This window comes from Schistocerca nitens, chromosome 7, assembly GCF_023898315.1.
Source record: "Schistocerca nitens isolate TAMUIC-IGC-003100 chromosome 7, iqSchNite1.1, whole genome shotgun sequence".
Classification (NCBI taxonomy): domain Eukaryota; kingdom Metazoa; phylum Arthropoda; class Insecta; order Orthoptera; family Acrididae; genus Schistocerca; species Schistocerca nitens.
In genome coordinates, this window is record NC_064620.1 from 194,324,680 (window position 1) to 194,342,773 (window position 18,094).

General features: G+C 41.6%; 1 protein-coding gene across 1 annotated transcript in view; it reads left to right on the forward strand.

The window, feature by feature from the left end:
• The window catches only part of LOC126195185 (uncharacterized), a 600,884-nt gene that overhangs the window by 390,954 nt on the left and 191,836 nt on the right, over window positions 1-18,094 (forward strand). The gene's annotated exons all lie outside the window — the stretch shown is intronic.

The window sequence follows — 18,094 nt, forward strand, 5'->3', positions numbered from 1 at the left end:
CTGTCTTGTGTGTTTTCGGACCAATATGCCGATAGAAATGCATGATAAAAATCATTCAGATTATTACAATCTCTAATGACTGTACGCATCCGGTTCGCCGGTTCGTTTTCTAAATATCCACACATAAATTCCAGTTTGTGACTTAGTGGCCAATTTGGTGGGAGTGCATACATAAATTGATCTAACCATGCACATGGCTGTATGTCATTCTTAGAATTGCGGAAGATCTTAAATTTCCGAACAGTCAAAAAGTGTTTATAGTCAAAGTTTTCGCCTCGTGGCGACAAAGACCTACCGCGTCTGTCCCAGTTTGAATGTCGATTATTGTCAAGTTCGCGCGCCTGGGGCTCTCTTGTTGCGTCCCGTAAATGAAACAAATTATCTTCTTCAAAGCCCTCTGCTATCTGTGATTCTAAATTTCTTCTGCTGCCTTTTCCTACGATTTCGCCTTCAATTTGTTTCACTTGCTTTCGTAATGCCTCAACTTCCCTTTTAACGCGTTCATTAAAATTTCCCTGATTTTCAACATGCTTATTTATGTTCTGGTACTCTTCGGTTTCTGCAAATGGTAATGGAGCTGTATCATCCGAATCTCTGTCCACATGTAAACTAAGATTTGTCAATTTATCTCAAATTTCCTCAACTCTTTCCGATAAGTCACCTATTTTTTCTCTCTGTTTATTTACGTCTTCCGTAAGTGTCGCGACTCGGGTTTCAGTGTTGACACATTTGGTAGTTAACTGTTCATATTTTTGTGTTGGATTATTTATTCTGTCATTTGGTACGGATTCCGCGATTCTCTCAAATATTTCTTCCCTATCGTGTGCACATTGTAAATTTAACTCTGAAAATTTCTGCACTATCACGCGATCTCTCTCCTCCTGTTCTCTATCCTGTTCCCTTTGTCTAATCTCTACTGCAATTAATCTATTATTGTGAGAATTCAAAATCGGTTGTACTTCTTCTTGATTTCTTTTTTTAATTCATCTTTCATATTTTTGAAACATGTCCCTATTCGTGAGTCTAACCGTGTTTCCATTGTCCCCATCTGTGTTTTTAATTCAGATCTAAACTGTGTTTCCATTGTTCCCATATCAGTTTTTAATTCAGATCCCAAAGTTCCCATCTCTGTTTTAATTGTTCCTATCTCTGTTTTAAATTCAGATCGAAACTGCTCCATTGTTCCCATACCAGTTGTAATTATTCCTATTTGTGATCCCTGTGAGTCTAACCGTGTTGCCAAAGTTCCTATCTCTGTTTTAATTGTTCCCATATCAGTTGTAATTGTTCCTATTTGTGATCCCAAATTTAATATTGCACCCATCAACTGCTCCATAATAGCCGGTTCGAAATTCTTCTCGCCCCTAACATTTCACGCGAAACCAACTTCTTTCGTCATGGCTGTAAAGCTATCTGTGTTCGATACTATTTCAGAATCTTCTATCGTTAATCTCGTATTCTGGGAATTTTCTGATTGAGAAAAATTTTGAAATGGTTCCGGACTATTTTCCCGACTTATTATTTTCCACTTCATTATTCATCATACTGTTCTCCTGTGTTGGCGAGTTCGCCATGTCAACAATTTCGTCATTTTGACTATCCATCATTTTTGCCTTTTTCATCGATCGCGTAATCATTTACAAAACATACAAAACTCGTCACTATATGAAAATTACACACAATGACACTTTATCTCCAACAATACCATTCACACGAAATGTTTCCCTCAAACACGATTAATCGAACAATTTAAATAATTGCACTAAATTGTCAAACCCGTAGACAAGACAACAGAAATGAAATTTTGCAAAAAAAATACCATTAGAAGAATAACAATTACCAAATCTACACATGCAATATAGACTACAATTACTAAACTACAAATTACTACAACAATCCTACTGTCTACTATTTCTACAATCAGAAGAATTCCAAGGGACGATCCGAAGCAGCGGTCGCCACGTGCATGGGGGCTTAATTAAAATAGAATGCAAATAATTTTAATTTTTTCGTAGCTGTATGTCCGATTACGAAGTCTCGTAACGGTTGGCCCTGACTAGTATTATTATGCAATCTGACTGCATAGAACAACAACAAAGAATGAAATGGAAATTTTCATTAACACAATTAATTAATTAAGTCCCCAGCAACTACACTCCTGGAAATGGAAAAAAGAACACGTTGACACCGGTGTGTCAGACCCACCATACTTGCTCCGGACACTGCGAGAGGGCTGTACAAGCAATGATCACACGCACGGCACAGCGGACACACCAGGAACCGCGGTGTTGGCCGTCGAATGGCGCTAGCTGCGCAGCATTTGTGCACCGCCGCCGTCAGTGTCAGCCAGTTTGTCGTGGCATACGGAGCTCCATCGCAGTCTTTAACACTGGTAGCATGCCGCGACAGCGTGGACGTGAACCGTATGTGCAGTTGACGGACTTTGAGCGAGGGCGTATAGTGGGCATGCGGGAGGCCGGGTGGACGTACCGCCGAATTGCTCAACACGTGGGGCGTGAGGTCTCCACAGTACATCGATGTTGTCGCCAGTGGTCGGCGGAAGGTGCACGTGCCCGTCGACCTGGGACCGGACCGCAGCGACGCACGGATGCACGCCAAGACCGTAAGATCCTACGCAGTGCCGTAGGGGACCGCACCGCCACTTCCCAGCAAATTAGGGACACTGTTGCTCCTGGGGTATCGGCGAGGACCATTCGCAACCGTCTCCATGAAGCTGGGCTACGGTCCCGCACACCGTTAGGCCGTCTTCCGCTCACGCCCCAACATCGTGCAGCCCGCCTCCAGTGGTGTCGCGACAGGCGTGAATGGAGGGACGAATGGAGAAGTGTCGTCTTCAGCGATGAGAGTCGCTTCTGCCTTGGTGCCAATGATGGTCGTATGCGTGTTTGGCACCGTGCAGGTGAGCGCCACAATCAGGACTGCATACGACCGAGGCACACAGGGCCAACACCCGGCATCATGGTGTGGGGAGCGATCTCCTACACTGGCCGTACACCACTGGTGATCGTCGAGGGACACTGAATAGTGCACGGTACATCCAAACCGTCATCGAACCCATCGTTCTACCATTCCTAGACCGGCAAGGGAACTTGCTGTTCCAACAGGACAATGCACGTCCGCATGTATCCCGTGCCACCCAACGTGCTCTAGAAGGTGTAAGTCAACTACCCTGGCCAGCAAGATCTCCGGATCTGTCCCCCATTGAGCATGTTTGGGACTGGATGAAGCGTCGTCTCACGCGGTCTGCACGTCCAGCACGAACGCTGGTCCAACTGAGGCGCCAGGTGGAAATGGCATGGCAAGCCGTTCCACAGGACTACATCCAGCATCTCTACGATCGTCTCCGTGGGAGAATAGCAGCCTGCATTGCTGCGAAAGGTGGATATCCACTGTACTAGTGCCGACATTGTGCATGCTCTGTTGCCTGTGTCTATGTGCCTGTGGTTCTGTCAGTGTGATCATGTGATGTATCTGACCCCAGGAATGTGTCAATAAAGTTTCCCCTTCCTGGGACAATGAATTCACGGTGTTCTTATTTCAATTTCCAGGAGTGTATAAAACCTACGAAACCAAAGCACAAGTGTAACTGTTCTGTGTGTGGAAGTATGACTCAACGTACGCATCTGGTACGATTCTTCTTCAACAACACAAGAAATTTTAAATATCATTTATACTGAATTAATTAAAGAAAATAGAAATACCATAATTACTCAAGAAAACCAGAATTACACTCTAATACAAGAACACAAGCCAGATGCTTTGTTGACTGAACCTGTAATGACGCATTATTCAGGACATTGAAATAATGAGAAAGAAAAGAAAAGTAGTTTGTTACCTTAATTTATATTGATGAAAAGCACTCTAGACATTACAATCTCTCCACACCGACTCGCTACTATCACATCTCAACAAGAACTTTTCAGTATCACATCTCAGCAAGCACTGCATACTAGCTCATCTCAACAAACACTCCTCACTACGACATCTCTGCACTGACTACTACGAGTTCTCCCAAAGCACTGCCCACTACGAGTTCTCAATAATCACTGCCAGTGGAGGCGGCGGAACAATAATCTCTAGCGCGATCTCTGGCGCTGTGGCTCAGTGTAGCCACCTTGCAACGGACAGCACGCTACCTGATAATACATGCACCGAGCGGGTGTCTCAGGAGTGCTCATTCCTCGCGCCAATATATACAGCTGACGTTAGCATCACAATGGGGAGAGCTCAACTTAGAGTCGTTGTGCTTCTCTTCCATGGGATTCTGTGAACTCGTACACGAGGTGCATATTGGGCAACGTTTCATCAGTAAATCTTTCTGTAGCACTTTTGTATAATGAACAAGAAACACTGCCAGAAAACAATATCCTAGACAGAACGAGCATTAATAGGTCGAACTTGAAGGCAATGAGTTAACGATGGGGTGCACTTGTCCACTGCAGTGGGCAGCTGTTAATGCCACCTGTTTGGCGTTTGTAATCATTCCCTGAGACTGCACTCCATTGGATACTCTTTAATTGCTTTGCCCTGCGCACATTTGCAGCCTCAGAACTGATCAAAAACGCCAAAGGAGCGAGACAGCTGCGACATTTGCACTGTTGCGCATTATTTTCAGTGCACTAGAGATACAAAGTTAAGTGGGACAAGAAACCAAGCGAAGTGAAATAATTCTGTAGCGAGCTGCCAGGACCTTGGACCCCTTACACCAAAATACTGGGAAAGTGTCTGTGTCGATGGAGTTAGAATACATAGTGTAAATTTCTTCTGTAGTAACCAGAATGGCACGTACATCAAACTGGGTGCCAAAAATATAAATCGAGGGATACTGAGTCCACGTTATAAGCTAAAATACGACCAATGATCAGGTGTGGATACTGGAAAAATTAATTGATTTCTTGTTTTTTGGTCACCAGATTTCACCATGATTAAGCAAATCAAAAGAAGTCATCCTTTCACTAAATGTGTGTAAAATGCTGGAATGGCTTAGAGGTTTAATTATATCTATATGGAACAGTATTTATATTAGACTACCAACTCTATCCAATTGACAAGTGTAGCATGGAAGTATGCAATGAAATGAAACAAACTCCAGTGACTGTGAATTGAATAATTACTCTATTTCTATATGGTGATGAAACATGTGTGTCATTTTTCCATGAGCCAAATCTGTGGCCTGTCTGTGAGAATGCAATGTCAGCAGGGGTAGGATAGCAAAAGGGTTTTAAACATTTTAGTAAAAGGCAGAGTCACTGGTAGGTATGCTATGGGCGACAGCCACTCTTTCGAATGACCAGCATGCCCCTGTGTCAGCCATAGCAGGAGACAGTAGGCTGTACTCTGAAATTTGTAAACTGGTACTATGAGACAGTGAAGTAAACGCTTTCTAAAAAGATGAGGATCTGCAAGGGAATGAAGAAACGTGAGACGCAGATCACGAGGAATCTGTTGGACTTAGAGGTCAGCAGGAATTGATACAAAACTTTTGTAAGGAAGCCCAGGATTAGCTCACCAAGCTTAATTTTGCAGTGGAGCCGGAAACTCAAGGGTGCATATGTCCAGCTGTTATCATTGATCGAAACTTGAAACCAAACTCATAGTGGGAGAGAATTTCTGCTACCTGCTCTCATTCGAAGAGCGAAGTGCCTATTACTGGTTAATCACAGCAAATTCCTTAAAAGAAGGGAGATTGCTGGTATTAAAAGAGGATGAGCCACACTCTTACTATTCTCCATATTCAAGAGTACAATTTAATGTTTATTTGACACCCAGGAGATCGTTTTTGTGAGTTGACAGAAAGTTTTCAGCATGAGCAGGCTTTGACGGGAGCGTGTACATTGTTAATGCATGCGAGATCTTTATGGCGGCTCTCCTTTGAATAGTAATTTCCGGAGTTTAGAACAGGCAGATAATATGGTCATTTAACAGTAAATATTGCAGTAGATGTTTCGGGCTCGAAAGCCACGTGCAGCTATTAGGGAAAGGAACTTTTCAAAGCACCTGCCGGCGACAGAATGCTAGGCCCAAGAGTTTCTCGCGCTGGTGTGCTGACGAAGCATTCGGTCAAAGAGGCAGTAAAACTGCGTACTTGCATCTACCTGTCTGGCGACGCTTACTTTAGTAGCGGCAGGAGTGTGAGAGAAATATTATTGCCCGACCAACATGTTACGACAGTATCATAAACGCCCTTTGTGAAGAGGAATGGCGACCATAAAAATTAGCGAGTTTCCATGTTCACTATGGATTGGACACTATCGAGGGAGTCATAAGGTGGTCTTTTCCCTCTGCTTGCCGAGTTCTTGAGAAGCCGCAGGTCCTCAAACAACTGTAGAAGGAGCAGCATTTATTGCGGCTCTGGAATGATCTATGTTGAGACACAAAGGGACTTCTTTTTGTTTATACAGGGCACATGGCCCGCCACGAGGTAATGTACAGGCCTGGAGATAATCGTGTCCATGAGTAATATGTCTTTCACTTTACAGAAACATGGAAACTCAGATCACGTTAGTATGGCCGTGGGAAGAAACAAGTGTGGAGCACGTCTCCTATCTGTGCAAGAATTTGCGAGTCAGGTATTATCTGCTTCTCCTGAAGAGAGACGAATGTTTTAACTTTGATGAGGATTGGTCGAGGAGTAGATGAGATGTGTTATAGATGAGACATGGAGTTCGGGAGTCTTATGGTTTGCATGAAACTCCTGTAGGGCCAGTTGTGGGTATGCTTTTGTGGAGTTTACCGAAGTTTGATGGAAAGTGAGGAGAGTAAAAGACTGTGGCCGCCCGCATCTCGTGGTCGTGCGGTATCGTTCTCGCTTCCCACGCCCGGGTTCCCGGGTTCGATTCCCGGCGGGGTCAGGGATTTTCTCTGCCTCGTGATGGCTGGGTGTTGTGTGCTGTCCTTAGGTTAGTTAGGTTTAAGTAGTTCTAAGTTCTAGGGGACTTATGACCACAGCAGTTGAGTCCCATAGTGCTCAGAGCCATTTGAACCATTTTTTTTGACTGTGGCTTCCGATTCATACTCCAGTCTGGAGTAGATTCTGGTCTTGACTTTTGATATGAGTGGGTTGCACTTGGGACAATCGTCTTGCGTGTGACTTCGCACTGGCTCTGGTCTTGACTGGGGATCCTGTAGGAAGGACTTAGCTGTACCGACCGGTTAGATCTTAGTCATCTCGGACAACTCGCAGTTCCGAGAGCGGTCGTATTCGTGACAGGTCTGCAGCCTTGGAGTTTGATATACTTTTGTACACTGCTGTATAAGTGAGTCAAATTGGTCCATGGTATGACCGGCGAACAGGAGCGTCTCATGCTGGAATCCGCCGAGATTTCAGGGCTCCATTAGAGAATAATTTCGATCCATCTAACAGATCGACAGCCACGTCTTTGCATATCTCGTGCCTGCACTAGTGAATTACAAGCGCCGCACACTGCAGATCTACAGACGCTTAAATCACGACCTTCACCTGAGACAGCACCACACATTAAGAAAATGAAAATTGTATTGCTGCTCCGGCTTGTTAGGGCAAACAGCATCACATTCACACCACTTGCTCTCAGCTGCAGCCACGACGTATAACTCCTGTGTAGAATAAATCCATCGATGTCTCTTCAGTGTTACATAATTTCAGGTTGCGCAACCCATATTTTGAGCCAGAGTAAATAGATCAATGAGACAAGACAGACCTTGTCGACCATCCGCCACCCAGGGGATTACTAACTGTTCTTGGCATATATGTACTGCCATCAGTTCATGCTTAAGTGTCATTCTTTTCTCCTGTTTCTTATCAATAAACTTACGCCATAAATTTTATAAAAGATCAATCCCATGCTGATATATAAATGAACAATTAGCAATTGACCTAAATAATGACAGGGCCACCATTTCATAAATATTCTTTAAGCATTCAAGTTCATTCACATTCTGATAAATTGAATAACCTCTAATGCCGCCATCAACAACAAACACAGACAAAAGGCAAGATCAGTTTTAGCAGACGCAATGGGTACTCAAGCAGAAGGCTTAATAGTTAAAGTAATTTCTGTCATGGCGAAAACTTGTAGTCGCCTGTCACCTTCCAAAACATACAACAGGTCAAGTGTAGTCTTCCTGTATTCTTAAGAATTTTTCATTGGGAAGAACTTATAGGGTCAAAGTTATTGGCTGATAAGAATCTGGCGCTGGCACAACCAGCAAACATTTCAGGAGAGGGAACACTCAGTCTAGTCTACGACTGCACTTCCAGGAGGCGACACTCTGGCTGATAATTATTTTGAGACTCTGTCTCAGAGCGAAACACAAACTGTGCGACTGAACTTGAAACTTTAGGCTACTTCTGCAGCCAGCTGAGTTTTAGAATGGTGTTAAAGCGTGTGCTATGGTTGTGCATCTGTGACGAAGCGGATGCTTGAGAGATTCGAGAAACCAACAGGTTATTCTCAGTCTCTATTATCGTCAGGCTGGCGCATCGCAGTTACGCTTTATTTGTTACCCTTTTACATGAGACTGAACATTTACCTTTGATGTAGATAAAAAACAACTTATGAATGATCTAAATGCAACATATTTGAAAGTACGTGAGACAAACATCATTACTAAAAGTTTTAGAAACAACACATTGAAAAGACAATAATACAAATAACCAATAAAGTTTTCAAAATTTGGGGGTCTTGAAGATAACTAATGAAGGGGTAACAAATGAAATAAACAGAAAAACGGCCTAGAGTACATTTGGTAAAGTGAAGAGAATTTTAAAAATCTATCTTCCGATAGGTCTAAAAAGGAACGATTAAAATCAATGTATATTATGTGTTTTGATTTACGACAGTGACTGGACTTTTAAAGTGAAGAAGATTTAACCACTAACAGTTCTTCGGTGAACAAAGAGGAGATGAGTGATTTTATTTTCCAGAGGAGGTAATGATACAAATAAACAGATACAGACTGCAATATAAGATGTAACTACAAGTGTAAAAAAAGGCGTTTTTAGTGCTGTTGTGTTCTCGGTACTCTGCTGCAAGCCTAGACTTTATCCAAGTCCTGACACATGGAGAAAGTCCTCCAGACATGCGTCAGTAGATGGCACATGGTCTTTGTCCCAAGTCTTGCTTCAATCTGACGTTTCAAAATTTAAAATATTTCAGCAAAAGTTTTTGTTGAATACAGTTCTAGTAGTTAAAAATCTAATGTTCTATTTCTTCACCTGTATTACTACAAATAATTCAGGCACTTGGAACATAGCTTTCTTCCTCCTACATTCAGAAAACTAATATTTTTGGGACGGTGGCTGTATACAAGACACAAGCTGAGTTTTGCAAAGAAGGAAACAGCAATTATCCACAGTTGTAATGCCATTTACTTATACAAAGCAGCACCAGTTTCGAACTGATGGGTTCATCTTCCGACGGCTGTTCACACTATGAGGTTATGATTGAGGCATCGACATACTCCTTGGATGTCAGAAAGACCTGTACTGGGTGATTGTACCAATAAACAGGTGCTCTGCACAGGGAGGCATCACGCAATGGATAACTTAATGAATTGAGTTTATGAAATAGGAGTACTGTAACTCACAAGATGATAAAAATAGGGCATTCATCATACTACTGACTGAAACATTTGTCACTGTTTAGTACAAATCCCTGCTGACTTAAAATTAAAGTCGAGTGCAAAAACGTGGGGAACCGCTACATTAATTATTAACATAGGTTTTAATGGAATGAAAATATCAGCATCTTGGCAAAAATAGGAAACTTCATCAGAGCTGAATACGTTAGAGTCAACATAATAGTTGGGAGAACAATTAAGTTCGCGCAAGTCGCACAGCGACTGCCAGTTGTTAATGAAAGTGGAAAGAAGGACCTGCAGAAAGAATCATGCGTGCAGCTATCATCTTCACTGAGCATATGTTAAGCTTGAAATTGCTGATAAATATACTTGAACTGAGAATCTGGAAGTCCTTGTCAGTCTGAAGTCTTCATGTGCCTGCTACGACTGGGTTCGCAGACGCTGATGCTTTTCACTATGCTTAGCGTTACCCGCCAATGGCTGCTGTGGATCGAGGTCCATGTCTTTGTCTGAAGCGTCCCGCGCCGAGTCTTCCAGCAAGAAACTGAAATTGTATTTCCTTTCTGAGTGTGAACTTTGTGCATTATTTCGATGACCAATGTCAAGGGATTCTTTCGAGTGCCGACAAATCAGATCCTTTCTAATAGTGTGACAGCCACCCGTTTACAGTCAGTTTTAATATAATTATCCAATCGTGGGGGTTTTTATTGCTGGAGATCAGAAACAGGAAGCGTTTTACTCAGACTGTCTGTCACATTTCTTGTTTCCGCCAATAAAGTCTTCTCCGCGTATACAAAAGCGAATCCTGTTCGCCCACTCCAGCATTTATCCGTCAGTAGCTGCTTATAGTTCTTAACAGAGTCAACAACCATTCAAACAGCTTGGCGCCAGTATGACTGCTGCGGGTGCCATGATCTTAAGCACAAATGCGACGGATGATCTCTTCTCAGTCCACTTTCCAGACTTCGTCTCTGAACCGTCCTGTGCCCAGCAATTACCAGAGTACGGGCTTCCTACAGATTGCAGTGGATTGCGATACGGCACGCCCTGGTGCTGTAGCTCAAGATGACATGTTAAAATAGCCCTTATTTAAATAATAGCTTTCCGTTGTTTAGCACGCAACCACACATGGCGCCCATCTGGCGGGACCTACGCAGAGTTTATTGACCCCCATTGCTCTTATCTCGCTTCTTCTCGTCCAACATGTAATCAGTAGAATTCAAAAATACTCATTTAAACAATCCTCCAGAATAGGAAAATAATATGGAAATCAATAATTTAGAAACGGCAATCGCTGAAGTTATCTTTAACCATACTCGCATTCTCACTTCTATCTGGGTTGGGGATTTATCACTTTCATAGAGGTTGATATGCTATGTGGCAGTTTTCACAAAAACGGCCGCATAACAACGTTTGTATTATATCTGTTGTGGTTTACATCAGATGATGAAAAAAAAAACCAGTCGACAAATAACGTAAATTGCACCAAATGTGTGTAGCTATCTCAACGTAACCTTTAGGTTGGAAACTGGTAACGGCGCTATTTGCATAAACAAACAGCATTATTAACAGAGGCTGGCTCTTGTGTTCTTCCTTAGAAGAATCAACTTGTAAAATCCTTCATACTTGCAACCATAACTAGTTTCCTGGTATTAAATTCAGAATTGTCTTTATAAAGTGCTTATTTTCTAATTTTTCTGGCATTTTTGCAGAGATATGGAGAGCAGCAGAATTCTGAGGTATCAGAATACATTCTCGATATTTTTGGATATAAACGTACTGATCAAATAGAGATACAGTGTTTCGTTGCACGTCAGATTTGCCACTTAGAGATTTTTCCTTTTCCACTGCTCGTAAACCAATAAGTAAATATATCTTTTCCATAATCAGAGGTTGTGGAATAACAACAGTGTTATGACCGTAACAGGTCATCATGTCATTGCTTTGATTAGGCCGTTCAGAGATGGCTGCTCTTCCTGAACTGATCTGGCTGGCAGTGACATTATTTACAGTTTGAGAGACTTTCAAACGCACATCATCATTAATTAGAACTTCCGTAACCCATTTCTTTCTGTATTGTTACTTTCTGTCGATTCTCTTGAGGTTCAGTCTGTTATCAAATGTTACTGAATTATCACGATAGGCCATGTACATCGTATTATCAGTTAGTATGTAGAAAAAGGAACTGGCTTTATGTCTGTCTGTGTGTGTGTGTGTGTGTGTGTTCGCGTGTGTGTGTGATGATCATTTTGTGGTAATTAATTTTCTTGTCTCCACACTGACCGCTAAATTTCGTGGTGATGATATATTGCGCTAGTACCGTGCTGGTCTACAATTACGTAGTGGCTATAAAGGGTGTAAATGATAACCATTTATAATATACCACAGTGGTGTATGAGAAGACAACCCATTTCATGAAGAGCCTTTTGGTTATCAAGCCGGGAGATGACTTCAAATTAGCCTACAGAAGCTACTTAGTCTACAGCTCCTGCACCACGCGTGAATCTTTTAGAATCCCCATGCATTATTATGCCACATGCTATCGTTAAAATTTGTGAAGCAATCCTTCAGGGTTAGGACAATAAAAAGAAAAGACTTTTGAACACGTTATTAAAACTAAATACTTTGATGATGTCTTCTCGGATTATCAGCCGTGTCACGGTGTGGTTCTGCGGCAACGTTTCGATATGTTTCCTACTAGTCATCTTCAGGCGAAGTGTCGGATTCATGTCATGCGCTGGACAACAGGCTCTTCTGTCTCATCTGCAATCTCATCTGCAACGGCTGGGCCAATCGCACACCTTCGGAGGGGTTGTCGCGGCCGGTGGTGGAGAGGAATCATGGACGGTGCTGAGCGGGAGGGAGACTCCCGGTGTGTTGGAGGCTCCTGCCGTAGCTTCGTGATGCTGCCTGTCTCCTCTATCCACTGCTTTCGCCGCTTACACACCTGACTGCTCTTTAGGTTTTTCTTGATGGCGCTACATCTGATGCGGAGCACAGTTGCAAACCTCTATCCCAGTTCAGTATGGACCCATATTTCCACTGAATGTTTGACAGTCGTTCATCCGGCACAACACCTCTATCTGTTCAAAATGAAGCATATGATCTTCACTGGAGATATGCTCCGCCACTGCAGATTTGTCCTTCTGGCCAAGGCAAATGCTTCTCATATATTCTGAGCGGCGTTTCGGAACACGCAGCTGGTTCAAGCCAATATATTTCTTGCCACATTTCGGAACTAATTCTGTAAACTCCTAGTGCGGATAAACCTACTTTGTCTTTCATTGAGCGAAGCATATTTTTTTATTTCAGCCGATTAGCGGAGAAAGGTTTTAATGTTGTTCTTCTGCAGTATCCTGGCAATATTGGTCTTGAGTGGCCCAGCATACGGTGAACACCTTCACGTTTCAAAATACGTTTCGAATTCGGTCTATACTTAAACCTTACAAGCACCGTTGTCTCGCCGTAAGATGGTCAGATAAAGAAATGATTTCATTTTCGGGTTTTAGGTCGCTAAAACTAACAAAACTATTAGGTAATATTTATACAAACATCCAAAAACGAATTTTACCTGTACGTATAGGAACTAGGGCTTTTTCATATGCAAGGACGAAATCTCAGGTGAACCTTACGTGCTGCAGGTTATGTAGCTTTTGCAAGCCAATTTGTGGTTGCTTCCCCTCTTGATAGACTGCAAGTACGTATTTTAAATCATACTCTTCGTATCGACTTCCCCTACTACGATACGTTGTGGAGAGTTAACGTTTATAAACTGTGTAGCTGGCCCGACTTTGGATGACATGTTTCGTAGTACTCTCCTGTCCTGTCAACAGTTTTTATGATTTTTGAGCGCCAGACCACTGAAGCAAACAATGATCACATTGCAAACAGATTATATAAAGGTAAACGGCTTTCAGGGTCCCACCAGAATTACAAAAACCAATCATTAGTTCGCATTTTCTATGAATACATCTCAGAGCACTTCACCTGGATGGAAAATGTATTGTTGAAAGAAACAAAGGCTCCTGAATGTAGTTGCGTAGTACAAATGTTCATTGAGTAGCTGAACATGTAGTCGCTAACACTCCCCCCCCCCCCCCCCCCCACAGGCAAAGAAAAAGGAGTTGTTACTCCATTGTGTCTTTGACTAGTCTTCTTTGTCTGACGGCTCACTGAGGTTGGATGTGAGGACGTGGATGCTCCCCATTCGAACTCTTCATGTGGCAGTGACTCACACATTGGTCATTGCAGCCAAGTCAACCGACGTTAGAAAATAACAACTTACGTGTGGGCAGCTCTATTAAAACTTGTTCTTCTCCTTGGGGGACGTCCTTTTCCTAGGCATGGGAAAAAAACGCACAATATTGAGTTTACATAGGGTCGCAGATATATAAATCTCATGCTACAGAAAGCGTATACTATAACTGTATCCAATGGCTACGGTGTTCTAACATCTTCTCACACTAATAACATCTATAAGAAAGTGAGGAAATAAGCGAATGTTTTTGATTTAAAGTACATTCAGAAAGTCTTGAGTCTCAACTGATATCGACAAAGAAATATTGGCGGATGATTGTATGACTGCCTTGTGGAAGAATGTATGGCTGCTTTGCTACAACCAGCTCACACATTGTAATTTTAGTAATCTCTCCCGGTCTCAACTTTTGAGATCAGCTTGAAATCTGAATTCTGCAATGTGGGGCCACTTTTCCCTTTTACGATCTTTTATTAAAGCATCATCATCATCAGCTTCATGGCTTAGAGCTATTGGTCTGTTCCATATCATAGCTATTCACGCCATCTCCTTTAAATGGCAGCCAATATTTCGTTTTTGAGCGGGACGTTTTTACAAAGTGATTCAGTAGTTCTATTTCTTACAAACTTTGTACATAATTCGTCCTGTTTGTTCTTTTTTTTTAGGCTACATCTTACTCTTGTGTAACGCCAATAGTTTCTTGTGATATAGGAGCTAATATCCTGCTACATATCGGAGAAACCTAATTTCGGACGATAAAGTTGGTCTCGTTACGTCAGAATGTAGGGCCCGTCTTTCGCAGTCGTAGAAAAGCGGTGGATCGAGTAAAAATTTAGCTTATAATGCTACGTTTCACTGTTCCTTGCATTGAACCACGAAAATGCTTAACACGTTGAAGCTTTATTTCATTATCAGCAGATGCTGTACAGATGTTTCAGTTCATTCACATATTCGATTATTTGTCAATTTCTAAAATTTTTTTGCTCGTTCTAATATATGAAATTCTACCACTTCCATATTTCTTGTGGAAATTGTCATACTACGTGAGCATCAACCCGGAAAGAGTATGTTCCGTTGTCTGTGTTTGTTTCAGCATTGCCTGTTATAATGTGGTTTCCACTAAACTGTAGAGTTGTAAAATTTCCACAATCAACAATAAAAGTACCGTTTAATGTTATAGCCAAGACCTTGTATCCGTGTAATGGTACACACTGGAACGTTATGAGGAAGTGAATACCCTTACATGACTTCTTAGTTAGTGTTTGAAGAGATTCTCTTTTTCTAATACGCCTCAATACAGTGTTTGAAGAGATTCTTGTTTTCTAATACTCCTTAATATACGGTGTCTAATGCCATCCTGTGGTCGACAAATGATTCGAAAATGAGTAAATTAAACACGTTCATTTTTTTCCGGGAATCAGAAACTTGTGTATCGACACCAGGAGTTAAGCTTTCATTTGAATTTGGCGTGTATTTCGTAACAGGAATTAAAATACTTTGTACTTTATCATGGTGACTTAACAACTTCACTGTTTGTTGATTATGTCAGGGCTTCATTCCATTGTTCTGATATATATCTGAGGGCCCAACAAGTACTCATACAATTTAGAAACCTCCATATGGGACAGAGTAATACATTTTGGTTTATTTTCATACTGTTACTGGCGGGCGTTATATTTCGTAAGTTCAGAGGATTACTTTAGTTCTTATGTTGAGATATATGTCAATTACACGCTAGTTTCTGCTAAAATAAAAGTACATCGACAACATCTCGATACAAGAACGTTTATAGGGTAGTAGACACAAAGAAATTAGCAACCCAGTTACTCTGTCGTCGAGGTAATAACTGCAGGTATTGCATCACTTTAAGAGAATCGACAAGAGGTCTAAAACAAACTTATACCACTGTTGTAATATGCTTGACGTAGCACTCTAGTTTCACTTGTACCTTTCAACGACATCTGGTTTGGAACTCCACATAGAGCTGTGGGTTGTGCGTTCAGTGAAAGGCCTTTGTTTACGTAGTTCAGATTCGTCAGTACCAGACAAAGGTAGATGTAAAGCCAAATGGTCCGATAACAGCACTCTGTCGGTAGTACGAGTTTCTGTGGTCGGAAGCGTTGTCTGATGATAGAGTGGCGAAGCACTAACGAATACCGCAGCTGCGACACGTGTGCCGGAACTGGAGTGTGAGACATTGCAGCGACTCTCCCTTGCAAATCTCTGCCAGCACCCAGTAACACGGGCAGCTACTGAAGAGGACGTCAACGCTGCAGTTCGTTGCGCATAGAACAGCACTCCGCTAATGTAGGCAACCAGGCGCGCAATGCCGGAAATTCTGTCGACGTAACGAGTACATCAAACCTGTTTCAACTGCGTCTCTCTGCCTTTACCAGACATCAAAGTAATTAACACTTTTGTACACCTAAAAACGTTTAATATGGTAGGAGTGTGTAACTGAGATAGAGAAAAAGAAAACGCCGAGAGAGCATGAAGCTATGTCTCACTTTAGACATACTGTGTGCAGAGTAAGGAGAAAGAATTTAGTCCCTAACGAACTTAATCGTAATTTACGTACTGAAACGGGAGTGTCCTAGCAGGATCTCGGCTGTTGCTGGCAAATAATAAGTGAAACTCCATTTTGCAACGCTGGTTTGAGGAAACTTATTAATCACTATCTTTTGGAATCAGACATGTGATGATTTGAATCGACTGTGCGCTATGGGTTACTGTGTTGTGACGCATGCATGTGGAGTCAAAGTTTTCGTAAGTACCCTGATTACTTTCCAACAGTTAAACCATTTTTTGCAGAACTAGACGTCTCCCTGTTTGCACTTTTTCCAGTCTTGATTTGGCTATGAATGTTTGAATAAATATCCATTATGCAATTTCTATGGAGTCTTGTTTTCGTTTCACTTAAATATTTCACCAAAAATACGATAATGTGTCATTATTTAGTTCCTTCCAGCCGGTACGCCGTTCACATGGATGTTGTTAACAGTTTATCTTACATGTTTTACAACTTTTTCTCTTTTATTGCGTGATTTTCTATATATAGTAAACCGCATAAAAATGTTTATTTCATTGGAAGATGTTGAGGAGACAGCATTTTGGTATTTAAGACATTATTTGTAGTTGTATTAGACCACTGAGAAAACATAATTAAAAGCGAAGCATTTTAATGTACATTACTTTTCAAGTCTAATCATTACATATATAAAAGTTTCTTAAGTAAGTAAATTGATATTTGGAAGCATGTCAATAGCAATCAGGTCTCATTCGACAGTAAAGTAGTTGCACATTTGCTGCTTAACAAGATTCTAGTTCAACACTCATATAGCAATAAGACCTCATTCTACAGTAAGGTAGTTACACATTTTCTGTTTAACAATATTCTAATTCAACACTCATACTTTTTCTCCGTGTATTGCGAACTCTCGTAACACTGCAAGATATTAAGCGCGGAGGTCTACACATTCCAATAAACAGCTTATCACTTTTAGTTTTAGGGACGTACGCTGATTAAACATTGATGTGCATTAATGAATAGTTATTAGACAATTTATATTGTTGTTAGACTTTGAAGTAAAGGCAACACAATACTTATTTCAGAGCCAGCACTTGCTTGCTACGCGCTATGTACGTACAGTACGCAGAGTGCATAAAGATCCGTCCTTAGCCAGCTATGCTCCCTTGGGGGAACTACCATATCTACGTCCCCCCCCCCCCTCCTCCCCGCCCCGTAAAACTACATTTCTGCATTTTTCTGCATAGCTTCAGTTGTTTTTCTTTATTGCATTAAACTGTATTGATATACAATACCGCACACCACCGATTGAAGTTATGATTGTAGTAAATAAATCGTAAGTACTACAAACTTTTTGAAATAAATTAAAGTCAAACGATATTGTATTGTTTATGGAGCTACTGTTCACTGGTTTTAGTATGATCCTTAATAAAGACTCGGTATAGAATTCTTACTAGGCGATGCCATCACAAAACTTGGCGGAGTAAGGTATACTTAGCAATGTCCCAGCACATAAGTTCACTAGGAATGGAGACAGTTTCATTGCGTGTTGTCATGAATAGAAATTTAAAACCACGTGGACCACCCTGGAGAAGAATTTTCCAAAGCAAAAGACTCGAAATTACCCATACTATAGCTTGATGAGTATCAAATCCATCGCATTGCTTTCACATACCATTCTCAGAAAGAAATTCACGATGTAGAAATCCTCATTTCGACTAAGATCACTG